This window comes from Heterodontus francisci, chromosome 13 (assembly GCF_036365525.1).
Source record: "Heterodontus francisci isolate sHetFra1 chromosome 13, sHetFra1.hap1, whole genome shotgun sequence".
Taxonomy (NCBI): domain Eukaryota; kingdom Metazoa; phylum Chordata; class Chondrichthyes; order Heterodontiformes; family Heterodontidae; genus Heterodontus; species Heterodontus francisci.
Window position 1 is genome coordinate 27561196 of NC_090383.1, and position 16019 is coordinate 27577214.

At 47.5% G+C, this 16019-nt stretch overlaps 1 non-coding gene across 1 annotated transcript; it reads left to right on the forward strand.

Moving 5' to 3' along the window:
- Positions 1-11056: 11056 nt before the first annotated feature.
- LOC137376867 (U5 spliceosomal RNA) lies at positions 11057-11171 on the forward strand. The gene has a single exon (XR_010976331.1). It is a non-coding gene; the product is annotated as a U5 spliceosomal RNA (small nuclear RNA).
- Positions 11172-16019: the final 4848 nt, after the last annotated feature.

Sequence of the window (16019 nt, forward strand, 5' to 3'; positions counted from 1 at the left end):
ATTATCACTTGCTGCGTAAAGATTCCCTTTGTATCTCTTGACCAACATCTTAAAGCTCCAAGGAGTACAACATCAGCTTCTTCAACCTAACCTTGTAGCTAAAATCCTTTATCCCAGGAATCATTTTGGTGAACCTCCTTTGCACTCTCTCAAGGACCCTCACATCCTTCCTCCTGCCAAAATGCGTCACCTCATACATCTCTGTATTAAATTCCATTTGCCACTTGTCTGCTCATTCTGCTAGCCTATCTATGTCCTGTTGCAGTCAATTTGTATCATTCTCAGTGTTTGTCACTCCTCCAAGTTTAGTATCATAATATCTAAGACATTTATATATATATCAAAAAAGCAGTGGTCCTAGCACTGACCCTTGGGGAAACACCACTGTTTACCATTCTCCAGTCTGAAAAATACCACTTTCATTGCATCTTTAAAGAAGATCAAAGTTTTGAGGTGAGTACCTATGAAAGATTTAAAGCCCAAAAGTATTTAGTTGGAAACCAAATAGCATTGCGTGACCTCCTGAGGATTTCAAGAATGTTCTCTTTACATTGTGTTATAGCTGCCAAATTTTAGTGAGCGTTTTCATGAAATTACTGGTCATTTTTAATGTTAGATGTGGAAGTGGTGGAAATAAGAGGATATGAGAATGTATTGTGAGAACATTGGCCCAGATTTTGCGGTCAATGGTGAGCAAACACGCTCAGCAGCTTACAGCTGCTCAAAGAATTTTTGTGAGCTTTTGCATGGGAACTTACAATAATTAGAGATCTATTTCAGTGTGGCACCCTGTCCAGGGGATCTGGGACCTGTGGGAATAGGGTAAGCAATTGTGTATCTCCTTAACTAATTAGATTGAAGAATCCTTCCTGAGCCATGCAGTCTGAACTAGGAAGTGTAATTCAATGTAATGCCATATACAGAAAACAAAATAAAAAGAATAAAGAAAGATAGGATTAGGAGAGAGAGATAAGACACAGAAGGAAAAAGTAAAAAACAAGTGTTTTAACTTTTATTATTTTTTAAATTCTCCAATAGTAATTAAATATGTAGGAATGATACTCCATACTTGTAAAAGTACATTTTCAGTGCCAGAAAGATTGGTAGTAATTAAGCTTTATTACGCCAATAAAAATTCAGTTACACTTAAATAGATAAGACCTAACTTTTTCTGGCATGTTTATTGGGTAACTACTGGATAAGTACCACAACTGCACAGCCTAATAATGCTAAATCTAATGGTGAGGTACTGCCGTAAAGAAGTTTATGGAGGAACAAGGCATCACAGACAGCAAATTCCGGACTTCCACATTTAACTATGCATGTGCAGATGCCAAAAGTTGCTATCTGATTTACTCCTTAATAACGATGAGTGCTGATAGCCTCACTGTTATCCCTACTGCAAAATCCTGTTCAGTACCTATTGTTGAATAGGAAGCAAAATTCTTGTTATTGTGTCCCTGGGACAAAGTTATCACACAGATGACCAACAGGTGGCAGTATTGTCTGCAGTTCATTGAATGAACAACATTAATACACTGATTTCTTTATCTTTCGTCTTTATTTGTCGCCCTCTATCCAAGTGCTTCATGTAACATTGACCCTGAAATAGCATTACTTTAATCTGTAATCACATATTGCCAACATTTCTCCCTTTTACTGCTTATCTGATGCATTAATTCATCCACAAGTGGCCTGTCATAGGCACAGGCCAATCTCTTGAGAGTGGGGTTATTCATAAAATTGAGATCTGCAGAGAACATGCAGAATAAAAATCTGAGGCAATGGGGAAAGGAAAGATCCACAGAAATAATCCCCTTGTGTTTGATTATATTTATAGATTGGGGCACAATGCTTGACGGTCAGTGATTGGGCTAGGAACTATCCCGAGAGCAACAGAAAGTCTTGACAAGATCTATAGTGAAATATCTTGTATCTCTGCACAACATCAGGACATTGCACCCATCCTGCAAGAAGCTGTAAGCCAACATTTCCATTTCAAATAAAAAGATAAAGAAGTCATAATGCAGAAATGTGGGGATTTTATTACACAAAACCCCTAGTTAACTCTCCTTCAATTGGCTGAAATCGATTGAACTTTGTGTTCTTATAGGTTTCTGTTGATGTGATTTTGAACTAACTGTTAACCAGCAAGGATTGTTAGTTACATGAAATAAAGGTCCAGATTGCGTGCCCATTGATAAATTATTTCAGTTTGACAGACTGGGGAGGAACATGGGATATGGGTTTAAATTACACAAAAAGTAGGAATAGGCTAGATGTTAGGCAGCTCTTGGTCTGTCAGACAGTAGTGAGCCTGTGGAATGGCTGGACACCAGCTGGTGTGGTGGGTGTTGGCTTCCTGCATGATGCCAAGAGAGAACTAGACTAGTTCTTGGTTGGAGCAGAGCAGGCAAGGGAATTAACAGTTAATGTACATATTGATCTCCTAGACTGGTTTTCATCACCTGAGGAGGTGAAGAGGAAATTTCCTCTTATTGACCCAAGGTTTTTCTCTTTCCTTTGTCTCTCCCAGGAGATTACATGGCTGTGGGGGAGTGTCTGGTTAAGATACTGCAGCCATCATGAATGTGGAGCTGTCTTGAGGGACCAGCTGGTCTTTTTCTATGTTTGTATGTTGTGCCTGCACCAAGCTCTTGCCTTATTCTGCCACAACTACAATGAAGCCTCCAAAGCACAAGCCCCATCTCACACTTCCTAATTGTCTCTAACCTTGCTTTCAAATCCCTTCATGGCCTCACACCTCCCAATGTCAGTAACCACCTTCCAGCCCTACAACTCTGAGATCTCTGTGCTTCTCTAATTTAGGCTTTTAGTGAAACTCCGATTTTCATCGCTGCACCATTGGTGACAGCGTATTCAGCTACCTAGGCCCTGTGCTCTGGAATTCCCTACCGAAACCTCTCCACCTCTCTATCCTCCTTTAAGACACTCTTTAAAACCTACCACTTTGACCAAGCATTTGATCACCTGTCCTCATATTGCTGTATGTATCATTGTGTGATGTTCCTGTGAAATGCCTTGGGATGTTTCACTACATTAAAGCCCCTATATAAATGTAGGTTGCTGTTGTTTTTCATGTTGCACCTCCAATTTGGTAACTACCAAAACCTATCTGCTCACATAACTCCCATGTCTTCATTACAGCTTTAGGAACTCCTGTCACACTCTCTACTCATCCTTTCATTCCATGTGGAGTGCAGGTTTCTCACTGTGGTGCCCCAAGGTGTCCCTCCTAATGCTCAAAGCATCTTGTTTTCTTTTCAAAGCAGAAGGCTGTGCTTGACCTTCAGAAGGCAAATCCAAGCAGAAAAACAGCGATCAACAGAGAGAAAAAAAATCAATGTACTAACTCTAATGTGTGAAGTTTAGCTCATTAAGTCCTTAAACAGTAGTCAAAATGCAACTACCTATAATTACATAGAATTTACAGCTCAGAAACAGGCCATTCGGCTCTTCCCACCATTCTTCATCCCACCCTACCTATGTATCCTTCTATTCCTTTCTTTCTCATGTACTTATCCAGCTTTCCCGTAAATGCATCCAGGCTATTAGCTTCAGCTACTCCGTGTGGTAGCAAGTTACATATTCTAAGCATACTCTGGGTAAAGAAGTTTCTCCTGAATTCCCCATTAGTGACTATCCTATATTCATCACCCTAGTTTTGGACTCCACACAAGAGGAACCATTTACTCTACATTTTCTCTATCAAACCTTTTCATAACTTTAAAGATCTGTCTTATCTCACCCCTCAGTCTTCTATTTTCTAGAGAAACGATCCTCAGTTCAGTCTTTCTTGATAGTTGTAACATCTCAATTCTGTTATTATTCTTGTAAATCTGTCTTGCACCTTCTCCAGTACCTCGATAACCTTTTTACAATATGGAGACCAGAACTGTCACAGATAATGGCAACCTAACCTTAAATACTGGATCAAACATCTTGCAGATTCCTGAACGCCCAGAGCTATGGGCTGAATTTTAAGAGCCCGCTGCCGCTCTCGGTGGCAGGCTCAAAAAATGCGGGCCGCACGCCAAAGAGCCACCGCAATCTCCCATGCGGCGGCTCGCAGCATGCTCGGGTCGGTCCGTCCCCATCCCCTCAGCTCATGTGGAGGGGGCGGGCTGTACAACGGCGGGAAGGGCGTCAGCTGACAAGTCAGCAGGTGCTTACGCCATATTTAAATGGCAGCGTGCATGCAACCTCCTGCACATTTAACCCTTTGCTGCTGAAGCTGACCAGCCAGCAGTGATGTCTGAAAAGCCCCATCTGCCAAGGAACTACCCCTGCAAGGTACCGGAGATGGCAGAGGCGTGAGGAAGAGTGGCCCCACGGTTCAGTGGTGCCTCCCTGCTCACACTCCTCCAGACTGCAAGGGAGAGGCGAGAGGTCCTTTTCCCCAGCGATGGTAAAAAGAGGTCCTTCCGCCTGACCAAGCAAGCCTAGACAGAGATTGCAGAGGCGGTCAGCTGCCGTGGGGTCATCCGCTGAGACTGGGTCCAGTGCAGAACAGAGAGAACGATCTCATGCGTTCGGCAAAGGCAAGTGGCACTTTGTTGTACGGCTCCATTTGGGTGTCCCCACACAGAGTGCCACATGGGAGCCACTGCCATGTCAAAGACAGGGAGGTCAGGCGGGGTGGATTGATGCCTCAGGAGTGGCTACATGTGTGAAAGAACTCACCCTCTTTTGCACCCCAGAGCATGGCACCTACATGACAGGCTGACTCCATATTACAGACTGAGCTTCCCCCACCTTTTGTTTTAACGCCCCTTTTATGACATGTGTCATGTTGTTGTTTGGCAATGTTCAACATCTGCTTCCTTGCTCTTCCAGGCGACGAGAACCCACAATGTGTGGGAGGCCTCTAGGACCAGTGGAGGGTGCCAGAGATTAGACCACAGGCTGAGGAGGAGGCCCTTGATCCAGCTGGCAGCCAGGGAAGACGTGCCATTTCAGACGTGGAGGTTGGGATCCCGGGTGAACATACAGCTCTTTGACAAACACAATGATTACTCAAAACATTTTATTTTTGGACACAATGCTGTCATAATCGTGACAGGTGCACCGTAAACCTAAAACTGCTCTTCACATTGTATCTTGCAGGGCGACGCTCAGAGTCAGCACTGGAGGCCCTGGAGACTTCCAGCACCTCTGAGGAAGAGACAAGCTCAGAGGGTGGCACAGTGGCGCAGTGGTTAGCACCGCAGCCTCACAGCTCCAGCGACCCGGGTTCAATTCTGGGTACTGCCTGTGTGGAGTTTGCAAGTTCTCCCTGTGTCTGCGTGGGTTTCCTCCGGGTGCTCCGGTTTCCTCCCACATGCCAAAGACTTGCAAGTTGATAGGTAAATTGGCCGTTAGCAATTGCCCCTAGTATAGGTAGGTGGTAGGGAAATATAGGGACAGGTGGGGATGTGGTAGGAATATGGAATTAGTATAGGATTAGTATAAATGGGTGGTTGATGGTTGGCACAGACTCGGTGGGCCGAAGGGCCTGTTTCAGTGCTGTATCTCTAAACTAAACTAAACTAAACTAAAGAACGTAGCGTCCCATTACACTCCCGCACCTTCTACCAGCGCAGATACACTCATCTCAGTGGGAATCGTTCGGCTTTAGAGTCTGGGTCACAAGCTGGTGAGAGCACCCCACACGCACCCAAACAGTGGCTGAGGCTGGGAAAGGCAATGCCTCTGACAGTCGGAGGACTGTGGGTGGCTAGGCCCATGCTGAGCCCCAGGTTGATGATGATCCATCAAGAGGGTAGCGACCCTCATGGGGAGCCAGATTCCACTGATCAGGGCTGACCTGCAAACCCTTGCCTCGTCCATGAGCTGGATGCAGCAGTCGCTAGGCGAGAGAGGGACCAGAGGCCTGGACAGTGTTTCTGCTACTGGTTCTTCTCAGGAGAGCACCTATGTTCCTACGCGCCCTGAGAGGGAGGAGGCGATCCTGTGCGCCACATCTGACGTTCCCCCTCTGGGTGATTCCAATGTGGACACCGGCTCGTCAGCCCCTCCGCCGGTGAGTCCATCTCCAGCAGCCACGACATCTGAGGAAAGCCCTCAGGCATTTGGGGCCCTCAGGCACCCAGAGGACGACTGCGCAAATGATCCAAAGCCAAAGGGCATCCTGATCAGCAGCCTGCCTCCAGTCAAGCTGCTAGTGCAGAAGTGGCACTGCAAAGGAGCACCCGCAAACGTTTTAAAAAGACACCATGACACAATGGGTTTTCACGGATGACACGCCTGTGTATTAATTCTTTCTCACTAAATGTGCTTTTCTAACACGTGTCTCCTTTTTACTGTGTGAATGAAGTATACCAACATGTACCGATCATGTCTCCTCCCATTACATCATTGGTCTGACATAACTGACAATGTGTGGAATAACATCATTGCCATGCCAGTGTCCGTGATGTGGCATTGCACGGATGCAGTCACATGGGCAATGGCTCCGTCAGCTGCTGCCAGTAATGGTGGAGACACAGATGTCACAGATGCAGAAGACTGCCTACCAGATGAAGCATGGTGATGTGTGACATGGGGAGCATATGGTGCACTTCTGGGATTGTGGAAGCGCTCAGCAATAAGGCGTTGTCATGCATCCATTGCTCACTGCTCGCCCAGTCTGCAATGCCTCGATACTCTCCGTCCTCTCATATATGCTGCTGCAACCCCTGTGTCCTCATTGTCCGAGGATGTCTCCTGCTCGCATCTCTCATCATCCTGCATGGACTGCCCGCTCTGTATTGCAAAGTTGTGCAGAGCACAGCATATAGCAATAATGCGCGCAACCCTGTCTGGTGAGGACTGTAGGGCTCTCCCCCGATCTATCCAGGCTGCAAAAGCAGGCCGATGGTCTGCTTCATGGTAGCTTATGTTGAACCATGGCAGGCGTATCTCTCTTCTGCATCGCTGGTGGGGTTTCTCACCGGCATCAGGAGCCATGTTTGCAAGGGGTAGCCCTTATATTTATTTTTTTTGATATTTATATTTAGAGATACAGCACTGAAACAGGCCCTTCAGCCCACCGAGTCTGTGCCGACCATCAACCACCCATTTATACTAATCCTACACTACCTGTTCCTATATTCCCCTAACACCTACCTATACTAGTGGCAATTTATAATGGCCAATTTACCTATCAACCTGCAAGTCTTTGGCTGTGGGAGGAAACCGGAGCACCCGGCGAAAACCCACGCAGACGCAGGGAGAACTTGCAAACTCCACACAGGCAGTATCCAGAATTGAACCCGGGTCGCTGGAGCTGTGAGGCTGCGGTGCTAACCACTGCGCCACTGTGCTGCCCCTTGTCTCAAAGAATCCACCCCCAGATCTGAGCCAGTGCAGTGAAGAGCAGCGGCACCTGTGACTGGCGCAGGATGAAGGAGTCATGGAAGCTGCCTGAAAAGCAGGCACACACTTGCATGAAGCACTTCCTGTGGTCACATACTAGCTGCATATTGAGGGTGTAGAAGCCCGTTCTATTTAGGTAGGCAGCTGGGTTATCTGGCTGGAGCTTTGATGGTCACATGGGTGCAGTCTCTGACCCCTTATACCTGTGGGATCCCGCAATGGCCCCAAATCGGAGGGTCCTCTGGACCTGACTCTCAGGGTCTGTCCTGAAGCAAACATAGTCACTGACCCTCCTGTACAAGACATTGGCGAAATCCCTAATACAGCAGTGTACTGTTGACCGTGAAACCCTACACAGGTTGCTGGTGGATCCCTGGAATGATGCTGAGCGTAGAAGTTAAGAGCCGCTGTCACTTGAGGGCCACAGGTGTAGGATGTCCAGAAAAGCCCATTGGCTACAGGTCATCATTCAGCAGTGCACAGAGATGTGTCACCGACTCTCTCGACATCCGCAGTCGCCTCTGACACTGGTGATCTGACATCTGCAGATATGTCATGCAGGGCCTGTAGACCCGCTGTCTTCTGTGGCCTTGGTGGCTGCTGCTGCTTGCATCCATGAGCTTTCACGTGGGCTTCACCTGCCTCTTGGTACTGCCTCCGGTGGATATGGCTCCTCACGGCATATGGATCGAGAAAGACAGGGTGGACCAGCCCCATCTCTATGCTGCTGGTGAACTTGGTTCCTTCAGTAGGTCAGTGGCACCTATCAGGGCAGAGATTGATGTGAATTGGTGCTTCAGCTGCATTCCAGCATCATCTATATGGGATAGCATGACATTGCCCATCTTAGCTTTAGGTAAAACCGGGGCAGCATGACCACTGTCATATTACTGCAGTGCCTGGATTGGCCCAGCGGCAACATGACCTTAAACCGGCTACCATTTGTGGCCCCTATCCTACATAAAAGGGTCATGGACTGCCATTGTTCCCGCCTCCCCCAAACATTCACAGAGCAGAGTGGCCCCCTTTATGGAACAAGGGTACGGAGTACCTACCTTTATGAATGCAGAGTTGAGACTCCCTTCACAACACACACCCACTCACCTTTACAGGCTCCTAGGACTGACGCCTTAGTGTCGGCGGCTTTTCTTGGACATGAAAGTGAAGGCACGGGAGTGTTGCACATCCAGCTGAAGATCATGACCTGATGGCTGAATCACAGTGGCATGCATGGTAATGTTTGGGTGGCACAGTGGTGCATCCTCACAGCTGCAGCGACCCGGGTTCAATTCTGGGCACTGCCTGTGTGGAGTTTGCAAGTTCTCCCTGTGACCGCGTGGGTTTTCGCCAGGTGCTCTGGTTTCCTCCCACAGCCAAAGACTTGCTGGTTGAGAGGTAAATTGGCCATTATAAATTGCCCCTAGTATAGGGAAGGTGGGGATGTGGTAGGAATGTAGGATTAGTATAAATGGGTGGTTGATAGTTGGCACAGACCCGGTGGGCCGAAGGGCCTGTTTCAGTGCTGTATCTCTAAATAAGTATGGTAAGTGGCTGGTGAACCAAATGGACCTTGATCTTTTCTGTCTAGCAATTCCTTTCTGTTATACCACAGTCGACCCTGCAAAGTCCTCCTCACTATCATCTGGGGACTTGTGCCAAAATTGGGAGAGCTGTCCCACAGACTGGTCAAGCAACAGCCTGACATAGTCATACTCACCGAATCATAGCTTACAGACAATGCCCCAGACACCACCATCACCACCCCTGGGTATCTCTCACCAGCAAGGCAGACGCACCAGAGGTGGCAGCACAGTGGTATACAGTCAGGAGGGAGTGGCCCTGGGAGTCCTCAATATTGACCCTGGTCCCCACGAAGTCTCATGGTGTCAGGTCAAACATGGAAAAGTAAACCTCCTGTTAATTACTACATACCACCCTCCCTCAGCTGATGAATCACTGCTCCGCCATTTTGAATACCACTTGGAAGAGGCACTGAGGGTAGCTAGGGCACAGAAAGTACTCTGGGTGGGGGACTTCAATGCCCATCACCAAGAATGGCTTGGTAGCACCATTAATGACTGAGTTGGCCGAGACCTGTAGGACACTGCTACCACACTGGGAATGTGGCACGTGCTGAGAGAACCAACATGAGGTAAAAATCTACTTAACCCCATCCTCATCAAATCTACCTGTCGCAGATTCATATGTCCATAACAGTATTGGTAGGAATGACCACCGCATAGTCCTTGTGGAGACGACATCCTGTCTTGAGGCTGAGGACACACTCCATTGTGTTGTGTGGCACTACCACCGTGCTAAATGGGAGAGATTCAGAACAGATCTGGCAGCTCAAATCAGGGCATCAATGAGGCGCTGTGGGCCATCAGCAGCAGCAGAATTGTATTCCAATGAAAACTGTAACCTCATGGCCCGGCATATCCCTTTCTCTACCATTACCATCACGCCAAGGGACCAACCCCGGTTCAATGAGGAGTGCAGGAGAGCATTGTCAGGAGCAACACCAGGTGTACCTAAAAATGAGGTGCCAACCTGGTGAAGCTACAACACAGGACCACATGCATGCTAAAGGCTTTGAGGCAGCATGTAATAGACAGAACAACGTGAGTTCTCAACCAATGGATCAGATCAAAGCTCTGCAGCCCTGCCACATCCAGTCATAAATGGTGGTGGACAATTAAATTAGTCAGGGAAGGAAGTGGCTCCACAAACATCCCCATTCTGAATGATGGTGGAGCCGAGCACCTCAGTGCAAAAGACAAGGTTGAAGCATTTGCCACCATCTTCAGCCAGAGGAACCGGGTGGATGATCTGTCTCGGCCCCCTCCTGAGGTCCCCAGCATCACAGATGCCAGACTTCAGCCAATTCGATTCACTCCATGTGATATCAGGAAACAGGTGAGTGCACTGGAGACAGCAAAGGCTACGGGTGTTGACAATGTCCCAGCTGTAGTACTGAAGACTTGGACTCCCGAATTATCTGCACACCTCATCAAGCTGTTCCAGTACAGCTACAACACTGGCATCTACCAACAATGTGGAAAATTGCCCAGCAGGACAAATCCTATCGGGTTAATTATTGCCCCATCAGTCGATTCTCAATCATCAGCAAAGTAATGGAGGGTGTCGTTGACAGGGCTATCAAGTGGCACTTACTCAGAAATAACTTGCTCACCAATACTCAGTTTGATTCTTCTGGGACCACTTGGCTCCAGATGTCATCTTTCTTGATGGACATTGAAAGTTGGGGTTAAACTGCAAATGCCAGAATGCAGAGCTCATTACACAAGACTTTGGGTTTCCTTTCCTCACTTTTCACGAGAACCTGCACTCAAGAAAATCACTTGTTGAGCACACACAGTGAGAGAAGATAACCTCCCTGTTTGATCACTGAGCAGGGCAGTGCCCACGAACTGCAACAGCTGCACTCAGATAGGCCCCGCCTACTCATCTACATAACTAGAATGGTGTGCAGAAGGTCAATAGTTATTCCTCTTTCTGTGGGACGTTATCAGTTTGTGGTTAGTTTTTATTTAAAAATATATTTGGGTTAAATTGGTCTTTCTCCAGTGTCGATGTTGATTATCGGTGTGTCCGCTCAGTATGATGTTAAAGAGCTAAGAGCGCGGTGGGTTGAGAGTAGTGTGGGTTGGTTGTTAGTTTACTCTGGTTTTTCTTCAGATCGTATAAATGTTTCGCCTTTTACTAAAGATTTCCGTGGAGGAGAGCACTCAGAGTTTTGAATAATTTTTTGTGGTCCTGCTTTTAGCGGGGCTTCTGTTTCAAAGAATGAAAGTCAGATTTTTATGTACGTTTCGTAAGTTGGAAACATTTCCATTGTGCCTTGCTTCGAGGTACGACGTGGCTTTCTATTTTCAAAATGGTCCCTTTAAATCAGCAGGGCCAAATATTTTCGCAGTCTTTTTCAAACTGTGCTGTACTTAGATTTCCCGAAGACATTTGATAAGGTACTGCATCAAAAGCTTCTTCTTTGGCCTCCTTGTCTCGGGAGACAATGGGTAAGCGCCTGCAGGTGGTTTGTGGAGCAGCGTCTGGAGTGGCTATAAAGTCCAATCCTAGAGTGACAGGCTCTTCCACAGGTGCTGCAGAAAAATTTGTTTGTCGGGACTGTTACACAGTTGGCTCTCCCCTTGTGCTTCTGTCTTTTTTCCTGCCAACTGCTAAGTCTCTTCGACTCGCCACACTTTAGCCCCGCCTTTATGGCTGCCCGCCAGCTCTGGCGATCGCTGGCAACTGACTCCCACGACTTGTGATCAATGTCACAGGACTTCATGTCGCGTTTGCAGACATCTTTAAAGCGGAGACATGGACGGCCGGTGGGTCTGATACCAGTGGCAGGCTCGCTGTACAATGTGTCTTTGGGGATCCTGCCATCTTCCATGCGGCTCACATGGCCAAGCCATCTCAAGCGCCGCTGACTCAGTAGGGTGTATAAGCTGGGGATGTTGGCCGCCTCGAGGACTTCTGTGTTGGAGATACGGTCCTGATGCCAAGGATTCTCCGGAGGCAGAGAAGATGGAATGAATTGAGACGTCGCTCTTGGCTGACATACGTTGTCCAGGCCTCGCTGCCATAGAGCAAGGTACTGAGGACACAGGCTTCATACACTCGGACTTTTGTGTTCCGTGTCAATGTGCCATTTTCCCACACTCTCTTGGCCAGTCTGGACATAGCAGTGGAAGCCTTCCCCATGCACTTGTTGATTTCTGCATCTAGAGACAGGTTGCTGGTGATAGTTGAGCCTAGGTAGGTGAACACTTGAACCACTTCCAGAGCGTGGTCGCCAATATTGATGGATGGGGCATTACTGACATCCTGTCCCATGATGTTCATTTTCTTGAGGCTGATGGTTAGGCCAAATTCGTTGCAGGCAGCCGCAAACCTGTCGATGAGATTCTGCAGACACTCTTCTGTGTGAGATGTTAATGCAGCATCGTCAGCAAAGAGAAGTTCCCTGATGAGGACTTTCCGTACTTTGGTCTTCGCTCTTAGACGGGCAAGATTGAACAACCTGCCACCTGATCTTGCGTGGAGGAAAATTCCTTCTTCTGAAGACTTGAACGCATGTGAGAGCTGCAGGGAGAAGAAAATCCCAAACAGTGTAGGTGCGCAAACACAGCCCTGTTTCACGCCACTCAGGATAGGAAAGGGGTCTGATGAGGCGCCGCTATGCTGAATTGTGCCTTTCGTATTGTCATGGAATGAGGTGATGATACTTAGTAGCTTTGGTGGACATCCGATCTTTTCTAGTAGTCTGAAGAGACCACGTCTGTTGACGAGGTCAAAGACTTTGGTGAGATCAATGAAAGCAACGTAGAGGGGCATCTGTTGTTCGCGGCATTTCTCCTGTAGCTGACGAAGGGAGAACAGCATGTCAATGGTCGATCTCTCTGCGCGAAAGCCACACTGTGGCATCAAATGCTATTGCCGAAAATAAAAGCTCATTTGGGCTGGCACAGTGGTTAGCACTGCAGCCTCACAGCTCCAGCGACCCGGGTTCGGTTCTGGGTACTGCCTGTGTGGAGTTTGCAAGTTCTCCCTGTGACCGTGTGGGTTTCCACCGAGTGCTCTGGTTTCCTCCCACAGCCAAAGACTTGCAGGTTGATAGGTAAATTGGCCATTGTAAATTGCCCCTCGTGTAGGTAGGTGGTAGGAGAATGGTGGGGATGTGGTAGGGAATATGGGATTAATGTAGAATTAGTATAAATGGGTCGTTGTTGGTCGGTACAGACTCGGTGGGCTGAAGGGCCTGTTTCAGTGCTGTATCTCTCTATGACTATGACTCTATGACTCATGGTGTACGGGGTAACATTTGGATGGATAGAAGATTGGTGAGCTAACAGGAAACAGAGAGTAGGCATAAATGGGCATTTTCTAGTTAGCAAGATGTAACGAGTGGCGTGCCACAGGATCTGTGCTGGGGCCCCAACATTTTACAATTTATATAAATGACTTGGATGAAGAGACCGAAGGGATGGTTACTAAATTTGCATAAAGTAAGTTGCGAGGAGGACATAAGGAGGCTTACAAAGGGATATAGATAGGTTAAGTGAGTGGGCAAATATCTGGCAAATGGAGCATAATGTGGGAAAGTGGGAAATTGTCCATTTTGGCAGGAAGAGGTAATACATTTGGGAAAGGCTAACAAAGCAAGGGAATACACAATAAATGGCAGAATAGTGTGGAGGGCCCTTGGAATGCATGCTTACAGATCCCTGAAGGTGGCTGGACAGGTAGATAATGTGGTTGAGGGCATATGGGATACTTGCTTTTATTAGCCAAGGCATAGAATATAAGAGCAGGGAGGATATGCTGGAACTGTATAAGACACTAGTTAGGCTACAGCTGGATGCAGTTCTGCTCACCGCACTATAGGAAAGATGTGATTGCACTAGACAAAGCACGGAGGATACTTACGAGGATGTTTCCTGTGCTGGGGTATTTTAGTTATGAGGAAATATTGGATAGGCTAGGATTGTTTTCTTTGGAACAGAGGAGGCTGAGGGGAGACCTAATTGAGGTGTATAAAATTATGGGGTCTAGACAGAGTGGGCCTAGATAGGAAGGCCCTATTCCCTTGTTTGTGGGTAAGAGGTAGGAGGTTTAGATGGAATTCGAGGAGAATTTTTTCACTCAGAGGGTGGTGCAGATCTGGAATACATTGCCTGAAAGGGTGGTAGAGGTAGAAATCCTCATAACATTTAAAAAGTACTTGTAAATGCCGCAACCTACAAGACTATGGACCAAGTGCTGGAAAGTGGGATTAGGTTGAATGACTACTCATTGGCTGGCACAGACAGGATGGGCTGAATGTCCTCCTTTCATGCTGTAAAGTTCTATGATGAAAGGCCAAAGCTAGCGTATCATTGATCCTACTTGCGTTGGTAGTTGCAGTGTGCAAGCCATTGGTGGAGGCCTGCCTGCACTCGTTTGATTGTCACCTTTGATGCTCCATGCTGTTGGCCAGTCTTTTTATGGAAGAAGACTTCATTGCAAAGGCCTGTGACATTATGTCACTCATGCTTAGACAGACTCCTCCCACTTCTCTGCAATAGTGCACAGTGCAAATGGAATGCCCGCCAGTACATCGCATGTTTTCTGCTGCTACTCAAGAAGTATCCTTTTCAATGATGGCCCCTGGTGTACAGCATCGGCATTCAACCGAGCAGAGCTTGAAGCGTCCTGTGGCTTCCACCATGGACTCTCCACTTCTGTCCCTGACTCCACCATCTGCTTTTATTCAATTGTGAAGTGTGAGTCACCTTGTGAAAACCCAATTAGCTCTGTAACTATACGAGTGATGCACCCTCAGAGGGAGTGAGCTCCTCTGAGGCATCATTGTTGTTGTAGTGGGTGACCTCAACCACCTCCTCATGGATGTTTGAAGGCCCTATGGGTGAATAAAAGACATGAATGAGTACTGTCAATGCAAGAATGCTTGAGGTTATCATTATGCATATGATTATATTTCACTCGCTGTTGACACCACGTCAACATAACTGAGAGCTGTTTGCTATGTGGCTGTCTGATATTTAATTCTGTCACCAGGTAGTTGGGAGGCCCCCATCTCCGCATCTCCAATGGCCAGGCATGCTGAGACTCCGCTGATGTCCAGCACCTCCTTCTCTAAAGCTGTCAGTTGAGAGATGGCTGGCGGGTTAACTCCAGTTCTCTGTCTCCCCCTGGTGTCCTGTGCTCCCTTCTCCTGTGAGAAGGAAAATAAGACATCTATGAATGACACTAATGAGTGAGAGTAATGACATGTGTTGAATGGATGGATGGAGTGCATTTGTTGAGGGTGACTATGAGGGAGAGGCATTACATTGCATAAAGATGGAATTCACTGCCAGGAATGGTGGTGGAGGCAGAAACTCTTTTAAAAGGTACCTGGACATACACCTGAAGTGCTGTAACCTGCAAGGCTATAGGCTGGAAGGTGGGATTAGTTTGGATGGCTAGTTTTTTAGGCCAGCGCAGACACGATGGGCTGAATGGCCTCCTTCTGTGTCGTAATTTTTCTACGGTTCTGTGAATGGCAGTGGTAGATGGATAGATGGGGATGTGAGGAAGTCCATAGACAGAGAGGGTTGGATGCACTTTCAAAGTAAGTTGGTGTGAGGAGTAACGTGCTAGAGTAGGGCTGAGAAGGTAAAATGAGGGGGTTGGGGTGAATGTGTCATTGCTGTCACCGTTTCTGCCCTGCTGAGGTAATTGAATCACGTCCTGCATGGCACCACACTTCTGCTGCTGACCTCCTGGGCGACTTCCAATCATGCCTTCTTTGTGTCTGAAGTAGGCTTCTTCCTTCCGTCACTAGGGGATGGTATCTCCCTCCAGGTCCTTACAGCCCCCTGCAGCACATCCAGGGAGGCGCCCCTGAAGCACAGCACAGCCTTTGCTCGTGATGACTCCATTGCAATAGGTCGCTCCTTCACAACTCCAACTCCTTCAACGTGCATGTTTGGAATGTCCCTTTAAATACTGGAGTTGAAATCACATTAGGCGGGTCGTCCTCACGTTCGCTGATGCTGATTGGACGGGCAAGCCAGGAGTAAAATGATAATGAGGTGGCTGAGATAAAAAGCCACTGACAGACGTGCTGC